The 13,729-nt window shown below is 37.0% G+C and overlaps 1 protein-coding gene across 1 annotated transcript in view; it reads right to left on the reverse strand.

Annotated features, from left to right (window-relative positions):
* LOC126203037 (putative ATPase N2B) overlaps positions 1 to 13,729 on the reverse strand; it is a 118,669-nt gene that overhangs the window by 34,122 nt on the left and 70,818 nt on the right. The gene's annotated exons all lie outside the window — the stretch shown is intronic.

Raw genomic sequence — 13,729 nt, forward strand, 5'->3', positions numbered from 1 at the left:
AGCTTTTTTACTGCACAATTCTTCCACTATACAGAATGAGATTGTCCTCTCTAATATTTCTTTATAACTGTTATTGTCTGCACCACGTACTAATGTGGTCTGTAAGTGCAATGTCTGAACTTGGGCAACAGTCATTCAAAGCTTGGCTTTCTTTGAGAAAATAAAGGCTACAAGTTGTGAAGCTACAAGCTTATGGACATTTTTATTTTATTTTATCATTTATTATACTTATTGACTAGGAACAATCTTTAAATTCATGAAAAACTATAAAAAGCAACATAAAAATGGCAGCAATGATTATTTGAAGAGAGTGTGTGTGTGTGTGTGTGTGTGTGTGTGTGTGTGTGTGTGTGTGTGTGTGTGTGTGTGTGTGTGTGTGTGTGTGTGTGTGTGTGTGTGTGTGTGTGTGTGTGTGTGTGTGTGTATATATATATATATATCAGTCAATGGTGACAGAGTGCAGTGCAGTTCAGTGTACAGTAAACATCACCACAAGATACAAATCAGGACGAACATCCAGGGTTAGAGCTTACACTCTGGCAGAAATACACTGAATAATTACATATGTACTAAATAACCAAGCATCGTGTCAAGCTCAAGCGATTGCTAATGGATGCCTTCTCAAGAGTTTATATGAGGCATAAAAAACAATGTTGTGAGCCAGTTTAAAATTTGATTGTTGTTATGGATGACAAAAGCTCAGAAGTTTGGGTGTGTGGAATGTGACCTATTGATAATAAATTTACAAATACAGACAATTAAAAAATTATGCATAGCTGATTATTTTAAAATTCTCTCAGGACGTATTGTGTTGATGCAATGCAGTTTTTCTGTGAACTAACACACATGGTTTAGATCACTTCACATGTATCCATCATATGAACTTTATAGACTTCCAACATGAGTTATTATGCAGAAGCATACAATTTTCTTTGTTTAGCCTTATACAGACCCGGTTCAGATGGATTCCTGCATTAAAGCAATTCCAGTAATATTTCACCCACCACTGTTTTATTCAGAATGACCTTCACATGATAATTAAGGGAACTGGTCTTCATATTTCTTTCCCTTTTCTTAAATGTCTTTCCACACTGGTACGGTGACTTAACTACTTTGAAGCACCCGCCTGTCAGCTTATACGCATGCCTTCTATTCTGTTACAGTAATTTGAAATCAGACTTTATTTCAGTTTATCTCCAGAATACACCCATAACAACTGGGGCACTAAAAACACTTTTCCTATCCATTTTCTAAAATAACTGAGGACACGGGTTGCAAGTGCTACTCGGAGATTAAGAGGTTGGCACAGGAAAGGAATTCGTGGCGGGCCGCATCAAACCAGTCAGACGACTGGTGCCCCCCCCACCCCAAGAAAGGGTAATTTACAACATCTAACAAACATGTGTTCTGAAATTTTATCACATATTAGATGACTGAACTCTTCATGTACAACAGGGGTAGTCAACCTATTTTACCTACCACCCACTTCCGTTTATCTGTAACTAGCAAAATTTTTTAACTGCCCACTGGTTCCACAGTAATGGTGATTTATAAAGTACGGAAGTAACTTTTCTTATAAAATTTATAAAGCAGAGTTACAGCAAGTTAAAGCATATAATAATAATTACTTACCAAATACTTTATGTCAAAATTGTTTGAATACCTAATGACAAGACTTTAAAATCCCTACAGCCTAGCCTATCGCTCACCATAACACCCACAAGTGGGTGATGGAGACCAGGTTGACAACCACTGCTGTACAACTTTATGTTCACCCTCTTATATAGTGTCACAATAGTTTACTAGTCCCCCAGGTTCTGAGGGTAAGCAAATGATGGTTATGCAAGAGAATGTTAGTATGCAAATGTTTTGACAGAATGAGTGCTTTTTAAATTTGAAATAGGAGACTTTCCTAAAGCTCATTCTGTGCATCATTATGTTTATCTGTTGCTCAACATAATTGGTGGCCCAACCTACTTTTTCTTTGGCTTAATAATCACCCTCATTTCTTCTTATGGCTACATGACAACAGAAGAAAGTGCAGTACCAACAAAATCAGTTTCCAAAATGAGATTTTCATTCTGCAGCAGATTGTGCACTGATGTGAAATGCAGATTAAGACTGTGTGCCAGACTGAGACCCGAACTTTGGACTTTTGCCTTTCCTGGGCAAGTGCTCTACTGTCTGAGTTACCGAAGCATGACTCATGACCCGTCCTCACAGCTTTAACAAGATCAGTCTTTGCTGGTATTAGATTAGATTAGATTTACTTTCATTCCAATTGATCCGTAGTGAGGAGGTCCTCCAGGATGTGGAACATGTCAGAAGAACAACAATACATGACAAATATTTACAACTAAAACAAATAAGCTAATGTACCATTCCACAGGTCCCAAGTGGAATGACCGTCATTTTTTAATGAACACTATATGAAAGAGTCATTTTACAAATACTAATGCACTGAATTTAAAATAAAAGTTTTTTATTTGTTTATAAGGTAATAAACATGTAATACAACTACTATAATACTTATTTACAATGAACACATTACTGCACTGAAATGCTGCAGAGGTTATATTGTACTTATATACAAATCGGTTGGTTTTACTGAGAAATTCATCAATGGAGTAGAAGGAGTTGGCCACCAATAAATCCTTTAGGCTCCTCTTAAACTGAATTTCATTGGTTGTTAAGCTTTTTATGGCTGCTGACAAGTTATTTAAAATGTGTGTTCCTGAATAATGCACACCTTTTTGTACAAGACTAAGTGACTTTAAATCCTTGTGAAGAATATTCTTATTTCTAGTATTGATTCCATGAATTGAGCTGTTGTTTTAATGTTACTTAAAATCCGTCTTGATTGCAAATTTTTTTTTATATTCATATGACCGGTTTCGGTTCATTCAGAACCATCTTCAGATCTGTAAAGATAATTATACTAATTTACTATTTCACGAAAGCAAATCTTTTTTTATCCTGTCTAATCAACATCAAATGTACCAGAACGTACCTGATATTTCAGTTACAGGAGTAACCCGTCCAAATCCAGCAACTTTCACATGCTACGTCACATAAAATTGGTTGGCAGAGTGCACGTCATTTATATTAAATATAACACTATTACCGACAGGTGGCGTCTGGTACATTTGTTACATTCCATTTGCACATACTGTATGCAGTAGATCTTTTTTATATTAAAAATATTTAATTAAAATATGTAGATGTCAAAGCTAAAATCTGTACTTGTCAGGATTAAAAAACAGTAAAATTATCGTTTTTATACGATCTAAAAGGCATAGGGCGATTTATATATCTATGGTGCTGGTGTGAACTTGTTTTCTTCTACGGTCTGCTTCCGTGGTTCCCGCCACTTTGGTGTTGTGCCGCGGTCCGCTCAGTCGTCTGCTGTCCCTCGCCGCGGGCAAGAGGGCCGCACAGGAGGGGCCCGTCAACGACGCCAGGCGTTGCACGCGTCTTCCGGCTTCTCCACCGCGCACCATCTCTCATCCCTCGGCCTGGATCTCCATGCGCAACAGTTGTCATCTTAGTAGGTCGTCATAAATGCTAAAATAGGCGTTATGATTGAATTCGCTTTGTTCGTTGAGGATTAAATCCTGATCTTTATTTTTGTGCGTGTATATTTCGATCTCTTCTAAAATGTTAAGCAACCGCCCCTTATTAGCTCTATGCAGGATGTCTAAGTTGTTTTCAATATTCGTGACTGAGTGCTTTGTCGCAGCCATATGCGCCCCAAAAGCTGTTTTGTTTTGAGAATAGGTGTGCTCCCTGAATCTGGTTTCAAAGTTCCTACCAGTCTGCCCTATATATTGTTTACAGCAGTCATTACATTTGATTTTATATACACCTGAATCCTGAAATTTATTCCTACTATTACATATTCTATGCCGGAGCTTCAATTTTAACGTGTTATTTGTTCGGAACCCTATTGTAACGTCGGATTTACGAAAGCATCTTTCAATTTTGTCTGCAATTCTTCCATTGTATGTGAGAGCTACATATTTTTTCCTGTTGTTCCTCTTAACTGCTACTTGGCTTCCTTCTGTTTGTTCCATTTGCCTCTTCTTTATCTTCCTATAAATATTCATCACCTGCTTACACGTATATCCGTTCGCTAACGCCACTTGTTTTAAAATACTTAACTCCTTTTCTACTTCGTGTTGGCTTAGTGGCAATCTTAGTAGCCTGTATACCATCGAAGTAAAATATGCCCATTTGTATCGCGGTGGGTGACAAGAGCGCTCATTGATAACTAGATCTGTACACGTAGGTTTTCTGAATATGCTAAATTCATGCTTCCCATTTTTCTTTATTAGTGTTAAATCTAAGTAATCTATACGGTTGTTTTCTTCAAATTCCATGGTGAATCTAATTTTCGGGTGTTGAGAGCTCATTTTTTGTGCTAAGTTTTCGATATCATTTTTATCTCCTTTGTATAATAAAATGGAGTCGTCCACATATCTCCTGTAATATACAATTTTCTCCGCGATATTAGGATTTTCATCAAAGAATTTGTTTTCTAAGTGATTTACAAAAATGTCAGCCAGCGTCCCAGCTAAACTGTTCCCCATTGCCAGCCCGTCTTTCTGTTGATAAATTTTACCATTGAAAGTAAAGTAATTGAACGACAAGACTTGTTCCAACATTTCCACTAGTTCAATCACTTCCCCCAGTGCCAATTTACCATGAGTGAGGAGATTATTCCTAATGATCTCAATCGTTTCTTTTACGGGAATGTTTGTGTACAGATTGGTGACATCCAATGAAGCTAGTGACGCATTCTGAGGTATAAGTACGTCTTTAATTTGCTCGGCAAATTCGTAGCTGTTGCTAATGTTGAAAGTCCGACGATATGTATATGCCGCCTTCAATCTGTTATTTAGCTCTTTATTTAATTTATAACTTGGGCTGCTGGTGTTATTAACGATTGGGCGAATTGATTTTTCAACCTTATGGAGCTTTATTTGTGATCGTAATTCGGGGATTCGCGGATTCATTACTTTCAGTTTAAACTTTTCCTCCTCTGTGAATAGAAACACACTGTTATCTATTTGTTTCCTTATTTCTGTTTGAAATTTCTTGGTTGGATCTTTCTTGACTTCTACTATTCCGTTTTCCATAAAGAATTTTTCAGTTTTCTCTATATAGTCTGTATCGTGTATTAAAACCATAGTGCCGCCCTTATCTGCCTTTGTGATGATAGCCTTACGTGATTCTAACTTCTTATTCAAGCCCTTAAGAGTTAGTAGTTCGTTACTGTTCTTGTGAGCAGAGTGCATTTCATCTATAATCGACTTCTTTACTTTAATTGCCGTGTTTGTCTGTTCGTATCTATTCATATTTGCGATATCACATGCAATTTTCACTTCTGCGACAGTCTTTTTAATTATATTTGAGTTAATTGCGGGGTTTAGGTTATATTGCAGCCCTTTATTTAAAAGATTCTGCTCATCTTTTGTTAATTCTATCTCAGTTAAGTTCACGACCCTCTCACAAAAAGTATGCAACTTTTTATACGCCGTTTCGTTATCAGTATTAAAATCTACACCTAGGTTAAAAAGCTTCTTCTGATGTCTGTTTAGAGTTAATTCTCGCTCCCTGCCAATTCTATTTTCAATCTCTCTGCTTACGTATGTGAACTGTAATGGAGATAAAATGTCACCTAAAATCAAGTGAAGATTAAAAGCTTCTCTATTTAACTTGTTTTTCATTTTATATGCTTCTCGAATTTGAGTTTTAATCCATAATACTTCACTTTTACGTTTTACTATTTGTGCTATGTTTGACATATTCCTGATTTTTACTTTTGCGTAGTTAGGAGTAATCCCTGCGTCTAAGCATGTTTTGTTAAATTTTATTTTCAAGTTTTCTTTCATTATCTTTGTCCTAATACGTAAGAACTTCGTAATGTATCCCGAAGCCTGACGTGGCACAAACTTTGCAAAAACAGACATAATGTCTTACGGGATAACCGCAATCAGTGATTTTTTAATGTTACTTAAAATCCGTCTTGATTGCAAATTTTTTTTTTATTATTCATATGACCGGTTTCGGTTCATTCAGAACCATCTTCAGATCTGTAAAGATAATTATACTAATTTACTATTTCACGAAAGCAAATCTTTTTTTATCCTGTCTAATCAACATCAAATGTACCAGAACGTACCTGATATTTCAGTTACAGGAGTAACCCGTCCAAATCCAGCAACTTTCACATGCTACGTCACATAAAATTGGTTGGCAGAGTGCACGTCATTTATATTAAATATAACACTATTACCGACAGGTGGCGTCTGGTACATTTGTTACATTCCATTTGCACATACTGTATGCAGTAGATCTTTTTTATATTAAAAATATTTAATTAAAATATGTAGATGTCAAAGCTAAAATCTGTACTTGTCAGGATTAAAAAACAGTAAAATTATCGTTTTTATACGATCTAAAAGGCATAGGGCGATTTATATATCTATGGTGCTGGTGTGAACTTGTTTTCTTCTACGGTCTGCTTCCGTGGTTCCCGCCACTTTGGTGTTGTGCCGCGGTCCGCTCAGTCGTCTGCTGTCCCTCGCCGCGGGCAAGAGGGCCGCACAGGAGGGCCCCGTCAACGACGCCAGGCGTTGCACGCGTCTTCCGGCTTCTCCACCGCGCACCATCTCTCATCCCTCGGCCTGGATCTCCATGCGCAACAGTTGTCATCTTAGTAGGTCGTCATAAATGCTAAAATAGGCGTTATGATTGAATTCGCTTTGTTCGTTGAGGATTAAATCCTGATCTTTATTTTTGTGCGTGTATATTTCGATCTCTTCTAAAATGTTAAGCAACCGCCCCTTATTAGCTCTATGCAGGATGTCTAAGTTGTTTTCAATATTCGTGACTGAGTGCTTTGTCGCAGCCATATGCGCCCCAAAAGCTGTTTTGTTTTGAGAATAGGTGTGCTCCCTGAATCTGGTTTCAAAGTTCCTACCAGTCTGCCCTATATATTGTTTACAGCAGTCATTACATTTGATTTTATATACACCTGAATCCTGAAATTTATTCCTACTATTACATATTCTATGCCGGAGCTTCAATTTTAACGTGTTATTTGTTCGGAACCCTATTGTAACGTCGGATTTACGAAAGCATCTTTCAATTTTGTCTGCAATTCTTCCATTGTATGTGAGAGCTACATATTTTTTCCTGTTGTTCCTCTTAACTGCTACTTGGCTTCCTTCTGTTTGTTCCATTTGCCTCTTCTTTATCTTCCTATAAATATTCATCACCTGCTTACACGTATATCCGTTCGCTAACGCCACTTGTTTTAAAATACTTAACTCCTTTTCTACTTCGTGTTGGCTTAGTGGCAATCTTAGTAGCCTGTATACCATCGAAGTAAAATATGCCCATTTGTATCGCGGTGGGTGACAAGAGCGCTCATTGATAACTAGATCTGTACACGTAGGTTTTCTGAATATGCTAAATTCATGCTTCCCATTTTTCTTTATTAGTGTTAAATCTAAGTAATCTATACGGTTGTTTTCTTCAAATTCCATGGTGAATCTAATTTTCGGGTGTTGAGAGCTCATTTTTTGTGCTAAGTTTTCGATATCATTTTTATCTCCTTTGTATAATAAAATGGAGTCGTCCACATATCTCCTGTAATATACAATTTTCTCCGCGATATTAGGATTTTCATCAAAGAATTTGTTTTCTAAGTGATTTACAAAAATGTCAGCCAGCGTCCCAGCTAAACTGTTCCCCATTGCCAGCCCGTCTTTCTGTTGATAAATTTTACCATTGAAAGTAAAGTAATTGAACGACAAGACTTGTTCCAACATTTCCACTAGTTCAATCACTTCCCCCAGTGCCAATTTACCATGAGTGAGGAGATTATTCCTAATGATCTCAATCGTTTCTTTTACGGGAATGTTTGTGTACAGATTGGTGACATCCAATGAAGCTAGTGACGCATTCTGAGGTATAAGTACGTCTTTAATTTGCTCGGCAAATTCGTAGCTGTTGCTAATGTTGAAAGTCCGACGATATGTATATGCCGCCTTCAATCTGTTATTTAGCTCTTTATTTAATTTATAACTTGGGCTGCTGGTGTTATTAACGATTGGGCGAATTGATTTTTCAACCTTATGGAGCTTTATTTGTGATCGTAATTCGGGGATTCGCGGATTCATTACTTTCAGTTTAAACTTTTCCTCCTCTGTGAATAGAAACACACTGTTATCTATTTGTTTCCTTATTTCTGTTTGAAATTTCTTGGTTGGATCTTTCTTGACTTCTACTATTCCGTTTTCCATAAAGAATTTTTCAGTTTTCTCTATATAGTCTGTATCGTGTATTAAAACCATAGTGCCGCCCTTATCTGCCTTTGTGATGATAGCCTTACGTGATTCTAACTTCTTATTCAAGCCCTTAAGAGTTAGTAGTTCGTTACTGTTCTTGTGAGCAGAGTGCATTTCATCTATAATCGACTTCTTTACTTTAATTGCCGTGTTTGTCTGTTCGTATCTATTCATATTTGCGATATCACATGCAATTTTCACTTCTGCGACAGTCTTTTTAATTATATTTGAGTTAATTGCGGGGTTTAGGTTATATTGCAGCCCTTTATTTAAAAGATTCTGCTCATCTTTTGTTAATTCTATCTCAGTTAAGTTCACGACCCTCTCACAAAAAGTATGCAACTTTTTATACGCCGTTTCGTTATCAGTATTAAAATCTACACCTAGGTTAAAAAGCTTCTTCTGATGTCTGTTTAGAGTTAATTCTCGCTCCCTGCCAATTCTATTTTCAATCTCTCTGCTTACGTATGTGAACTGTAATGGAGATAAAATGTCACCTAAAATCAAGTGAAGATTAAAAGCTTCTCTATTTAACTTGTTTTTCATTTTATATGCTTCTCGAATTTGAGTTTTAATCCATAATACTTCACTTTTACGTTTTACTATTTGTGCTATGTTTGACATATTCCTGATTTTTACTTTTGCGTAGTTAGGAGTAATCCCTGCGTCTAAGCATGTTTTGTTAAATTTTATTTTCAAGTTTTCTTTCATTATCTTTGTCCTAATACGTAAGAACTTCGTAATGTATCCCGAAGCCTGACGTGGCACAAACTTTGCAAAAACAGACATAATGTCTTACGGGATAACCGCAATCAGTGATTTTTTAATGTTACTTAAAATCCGTCTTGATTGCAAATTTTTTTTTTATTATTCATATGACCGGTTTCGGTTCATTCAGAACCATCTTCAGATCTGTAAAGATAATTATACTAATTTACTATTTCACGAAAGCAAATCTTTTTTTATCCTGTCTAATCAACATCAAATGTACCAGAACGTACCTGATATTTCAGTTACAGGAGTAACCCGTCCAAATCCAGCAACTTTCACATGCTACGTCACATAAAATTGGTTGGCAGAGTGCACGTCATTTATATTAAATATAACACTATTACCGACAGGTGGCGTCTGGTACATTTGTTACATTCCATTTGCACATACTGTATGCAGTAGATCTTTTTTATATTAAAAATATTTAATTAAAATATGTAGATGTCAAAGCTAAAATCTGTACTTGTCAGGATTAAAAAACAGTAAAATTATCGTTTTTATACGATCTAAAAGGCATAGGGCGATTTATATATCTATGGTGCTGGTGTGAACTTGTTTTCTTCTACGGTCTGCTTCCGTGGTTCCCGCCACTTTGGTGTTGTGCCGCGGTCCGCTCAGTCGTCTGCTGTCCCTCGCCGCGGGCAAGAGGGCCGCACAGGAGGGCCCCGTCAACGACGCCAGGCGTTGCACGCGTCTTCCGGCTTCTCCACCGCGCACCATCTCTCATCCCTCGGCCTGGATCTCCATGCGCAACAGTTGTCATCTTAGTAGGTCGTCATAAATGCTAAAATAGGCGTTATGATTGAATTCGCTTTGTTCGTTGAGGATTAAATCCTGATCTTTATTTTTGTGCGTGTATATTTCGATCTCTTCTAAAATGTTAAGCAACCGCCCCTTATTAGCTCTATGCAGGATGTCTAAGTTGTTTTCAATATTCGTGACTGAGTGCTTTGTCGCAGCCATATGCGCCCCAAAAGCTGTTTTGTTTTGAGAATAGGTGTGCTCCCTGAATCTGGTTTCAAAGTTCCTACCAGTCTGCCCTATATATTGTTTACAGCAGTCATTACATTTGATTTTATATACACCTGAATCCTGAAATTTATTCCTACTATTACATATTCTATGCCGGAGCTTCAATTTTAACGTGTTACTTGTTCGGAACCCTATTGTAACGTCGGATTTACGAAAGCATCTTTCAATTTTGTCTGCAATTCTTCCATTGTAAGTGAGAGCTACATATTTTTTCCTGTTGTTCCTCTTAACTGCTACTTGGCTTCCTTCTGTTTGTTCCATTTGCCTCTTCTTTATCTTCCTATAAATATTCATCACCTGCTTACACGTATATCCGTTCGCTAACGCCACTTGTTTTAAAATACTTAACTCCTTTTCTACTTCGTGTTGGCTTAGTGGCAATCTTAGTAGCCTGTATACCATCGAAGTAAAATATGCCCATTTGTATCGCGGTGGGTGACAAGAGCGCTCATTGATAACTAGATCTGTACACGTAGGTTTTCTGAATATGCTAAATTCATGCTTCCCATTTTTCTTTATTAGTGTTAAATCTAAGTAATCTATACGGTTGTTTTCTTCAAATTCCATGGTGAATCTAATTTTCGGGTGTTGAGAGCTCATTTTTTGTGCTAAGTTTTCGATATCATTTTTATCTCCTTTGTATAATAAAATGGAGTCGTCCACATATCTCCTGTAATATACAATATAATTAAAAAGACTGTCGCAGAAGTGAAAATTGCATGTGATATCGCAAATATGAATAGATACGAACAGACAAACACGGCAATTAAAGTAAAGAAGTCGATTATAGATGAAATGCACTCTGCTCACAAGAACAGTAACGAACTACTAACTCTTAAGGGCTTGAATAAGAAGTTAGAATCACGTAAGGCTATCATCACAAAGGCAGATAAGGGCGGCACTATGGTTTTAATACACGATACAGACTATATAGAGAAAACTGAAAAATTCTTTATGGAAAACGGAGTAGTAGAAGTCAAGAAAGATCCAACCAAGAAATTTCAAACAGAAATAAGGAAACAAATAGATAACAGTGTGTTTCTATTCACAGAGGAGGAAAAGTTTAAACTGAAAGTAATGAATCCGCGAATCCCCGAATTACGATCACAAATAAAGCTCCATAAGGTTGAAAAATCAATTCGCCCAATCGTTAATAACACCAGCAGCCCAAGTTATAAATTAAATAAAGAGCTAAATAACAGATTGAAGGCGGCATATACATATCGTCGGACTTTCAACATTAGCAACAGCTACGAATTTGCCGAGCAAATTAAAGACGTACTTATACCTCAGAATGCGTCACTAGCTTCATTGGATGTCACCAATCTGTACACAAACATTCCCGTAAAAGAAACGATTGAGATCATTAGGAATAATCTCCTCACTCATGGTAAATTGGCACTGGGGGAAGTGATTGAACTAGTGGAAATGTTGGAACAAGTCTTGTCGTTCAATTACTTTACTTTCAATGGTAAAATTTATCAACAGAAAGACGGGCTGGCAATGGGGAACAGTTTAGCTGGGACGCTGGCTGACATTTTTGTAAATCACTTAGAAAACAAATTCTTTGATGAAAATCCTAATATCGCGGAGAAAATTGTATATTACAGGAGATATGTGGACGACTCCATTTTATTATACAAAGGAGATAAAAATGATATCGAAAACTTAGCACAAAAAATGAGCTCTCAACACCCGAAAATTAGATTCACCATGGAATTTGAAGAAAACAACCGTATAGATTACTTAGATTTAACACTAATAAAGAAAAATGGGAAGCATGAATTTAGCATATTCAGAAAACCTACGTGTACAGATCTAGTTATCAATGAGCGCTCTTGTCACCCACCGCGATACAAATGGGCATATTTTAATTCGATGGTATACAGGCTACTAAGATTGCCACTAAGCCAACACGAAGTAGAAAAGGAGTTAAGTATTTTAAAACAAGTGGCGTTAGCGAACGGATATACGTGTAAGCAGGTGATGAATATTTATAGGAAGATAAAGAAGAGGCAAATGGAACAAACAGAAGGAAGCCAAGTAGCAGTTAAGAGGAACAACAGGAAAAAATATGTAGCTCTCACTTACAATGGAAGAATTGCAGACAAAATTGAAAGATGCTTTCGTAAATCCGACGTTACAAAGGGTTCCGAACAAATAACACGTTAAAATTGAAGCTCCGGCATAGAATATGTAATAGTAGGAATAAATTTCAGGATTCAGGTGTATATAAAATCAAATGTAATGACTGCTGTAAACAATATATAGGGCAGACTGGTAGGAACTTTGAAACCAGATTCAGGGAGCACACCTATTCTCAAAACAAAACAGCTTTTGGGGCGCATATGGCTGCGACAAAGCACTCAGTCACGAATATTGAAAACAACTTAGACATCCTGCATAGAGCTAATAAGGGGCGGTTGCTTAACATTTTAGAAGAGATCGAAATATACACGCACAAAAATAAAGATCAGGATTTAATCCTCAACGAACAAAGCGAATTCAATCATAACGCCTATTTTAGCATTTATGACGACCTACTAAGATGACAACTGTTGCGCATGGAGATCCAGGCCGAGGGATGAGAGATGGTGCGCGGTGGAGAAGCCGGAAGACGCGTGCAACGCCTGGCGTCGTTGACGGGGCCCTCCTGTGCGGCCCTCTTGCCCGCGGCGAGGGACAGCAGACGACTGAGCGGACCGCGGCACAACACCAAAGTGGCGGGAACCACGGAAGCAGACCGTAGAAGAAAACAAGTTCACACCAGCACCATAGATATATAAATCGCCCTATGCCTTTTAGATCGTATAAAAACGATAATTTTACTGTTTTTTAATCCTGACAAGTACAGATTTTAGCTTTGACATCTACATATTTTAATTAAATATTTTTAATATAAAAAAGATCTACTGCATACAGTATGTGCAAATGGAATGTAACAAATGTACCAGACGCCACCTGTCGGTAATAGTGTTATATTTAATATAAATGACGTGCACTCTGCCAACCAATTTTATGTGACGTAGCATGTGAAAGTTGCTGGATTTGGACGGGTTACTCCTGTAACTGAAATATCAGGTACGTTCTGGTACATTTGATGTTGATTAGACAGGATAAAAAAAGATTTGCTTTCGTGAAATAGTAAATTAGTATAATTATCTTTACAGATCTGAAGATGGTTCTGAATGAACCGAAACCGGTCATATGAATAATAAAAAAAAAATTTGCAATCAAGACGGATTTTAAGTAACATTAAAAAATCACTGATTGCGGTTATCCCGTAAGACATTATGTCTGTTTTTGCAAAATTGAGCTGTTGGTTCGAAAAAGTGATATATTTTTAACGACAAATTTCATTAAGGAATAAATATATTGGGAAGCAGTAGTTAGTATCCTTAGTTCCCTAAACAGGCTTCTGCAGTATGTTCTTGAGTTCACACCACATATAACTCTTACTGCACGTTTTTGTGACCAGAAAACTTTAGCTTGGCTTGATGAATTACCCAAAAAAATAATCCCATATGACATTATGGAATGAAAGTAAGCATAGTACGCCAGCTTTTTCA

Source organism: Schistocerca nitens, chromosome 9, assembly GCF_023898315.1.
Source record: "Schistocerca nitens isolate TAMUIC-IGC-003100 chromosome 9, iqSchNite1.1, whole genome shotgun sequence".
Classification (NCBI taxonomy): Eukaryota; Metazoa; Arthropoda; class Insecta; order Orthoptera; family Acrididae; genus Schistocerca; species Schistocerca nitens.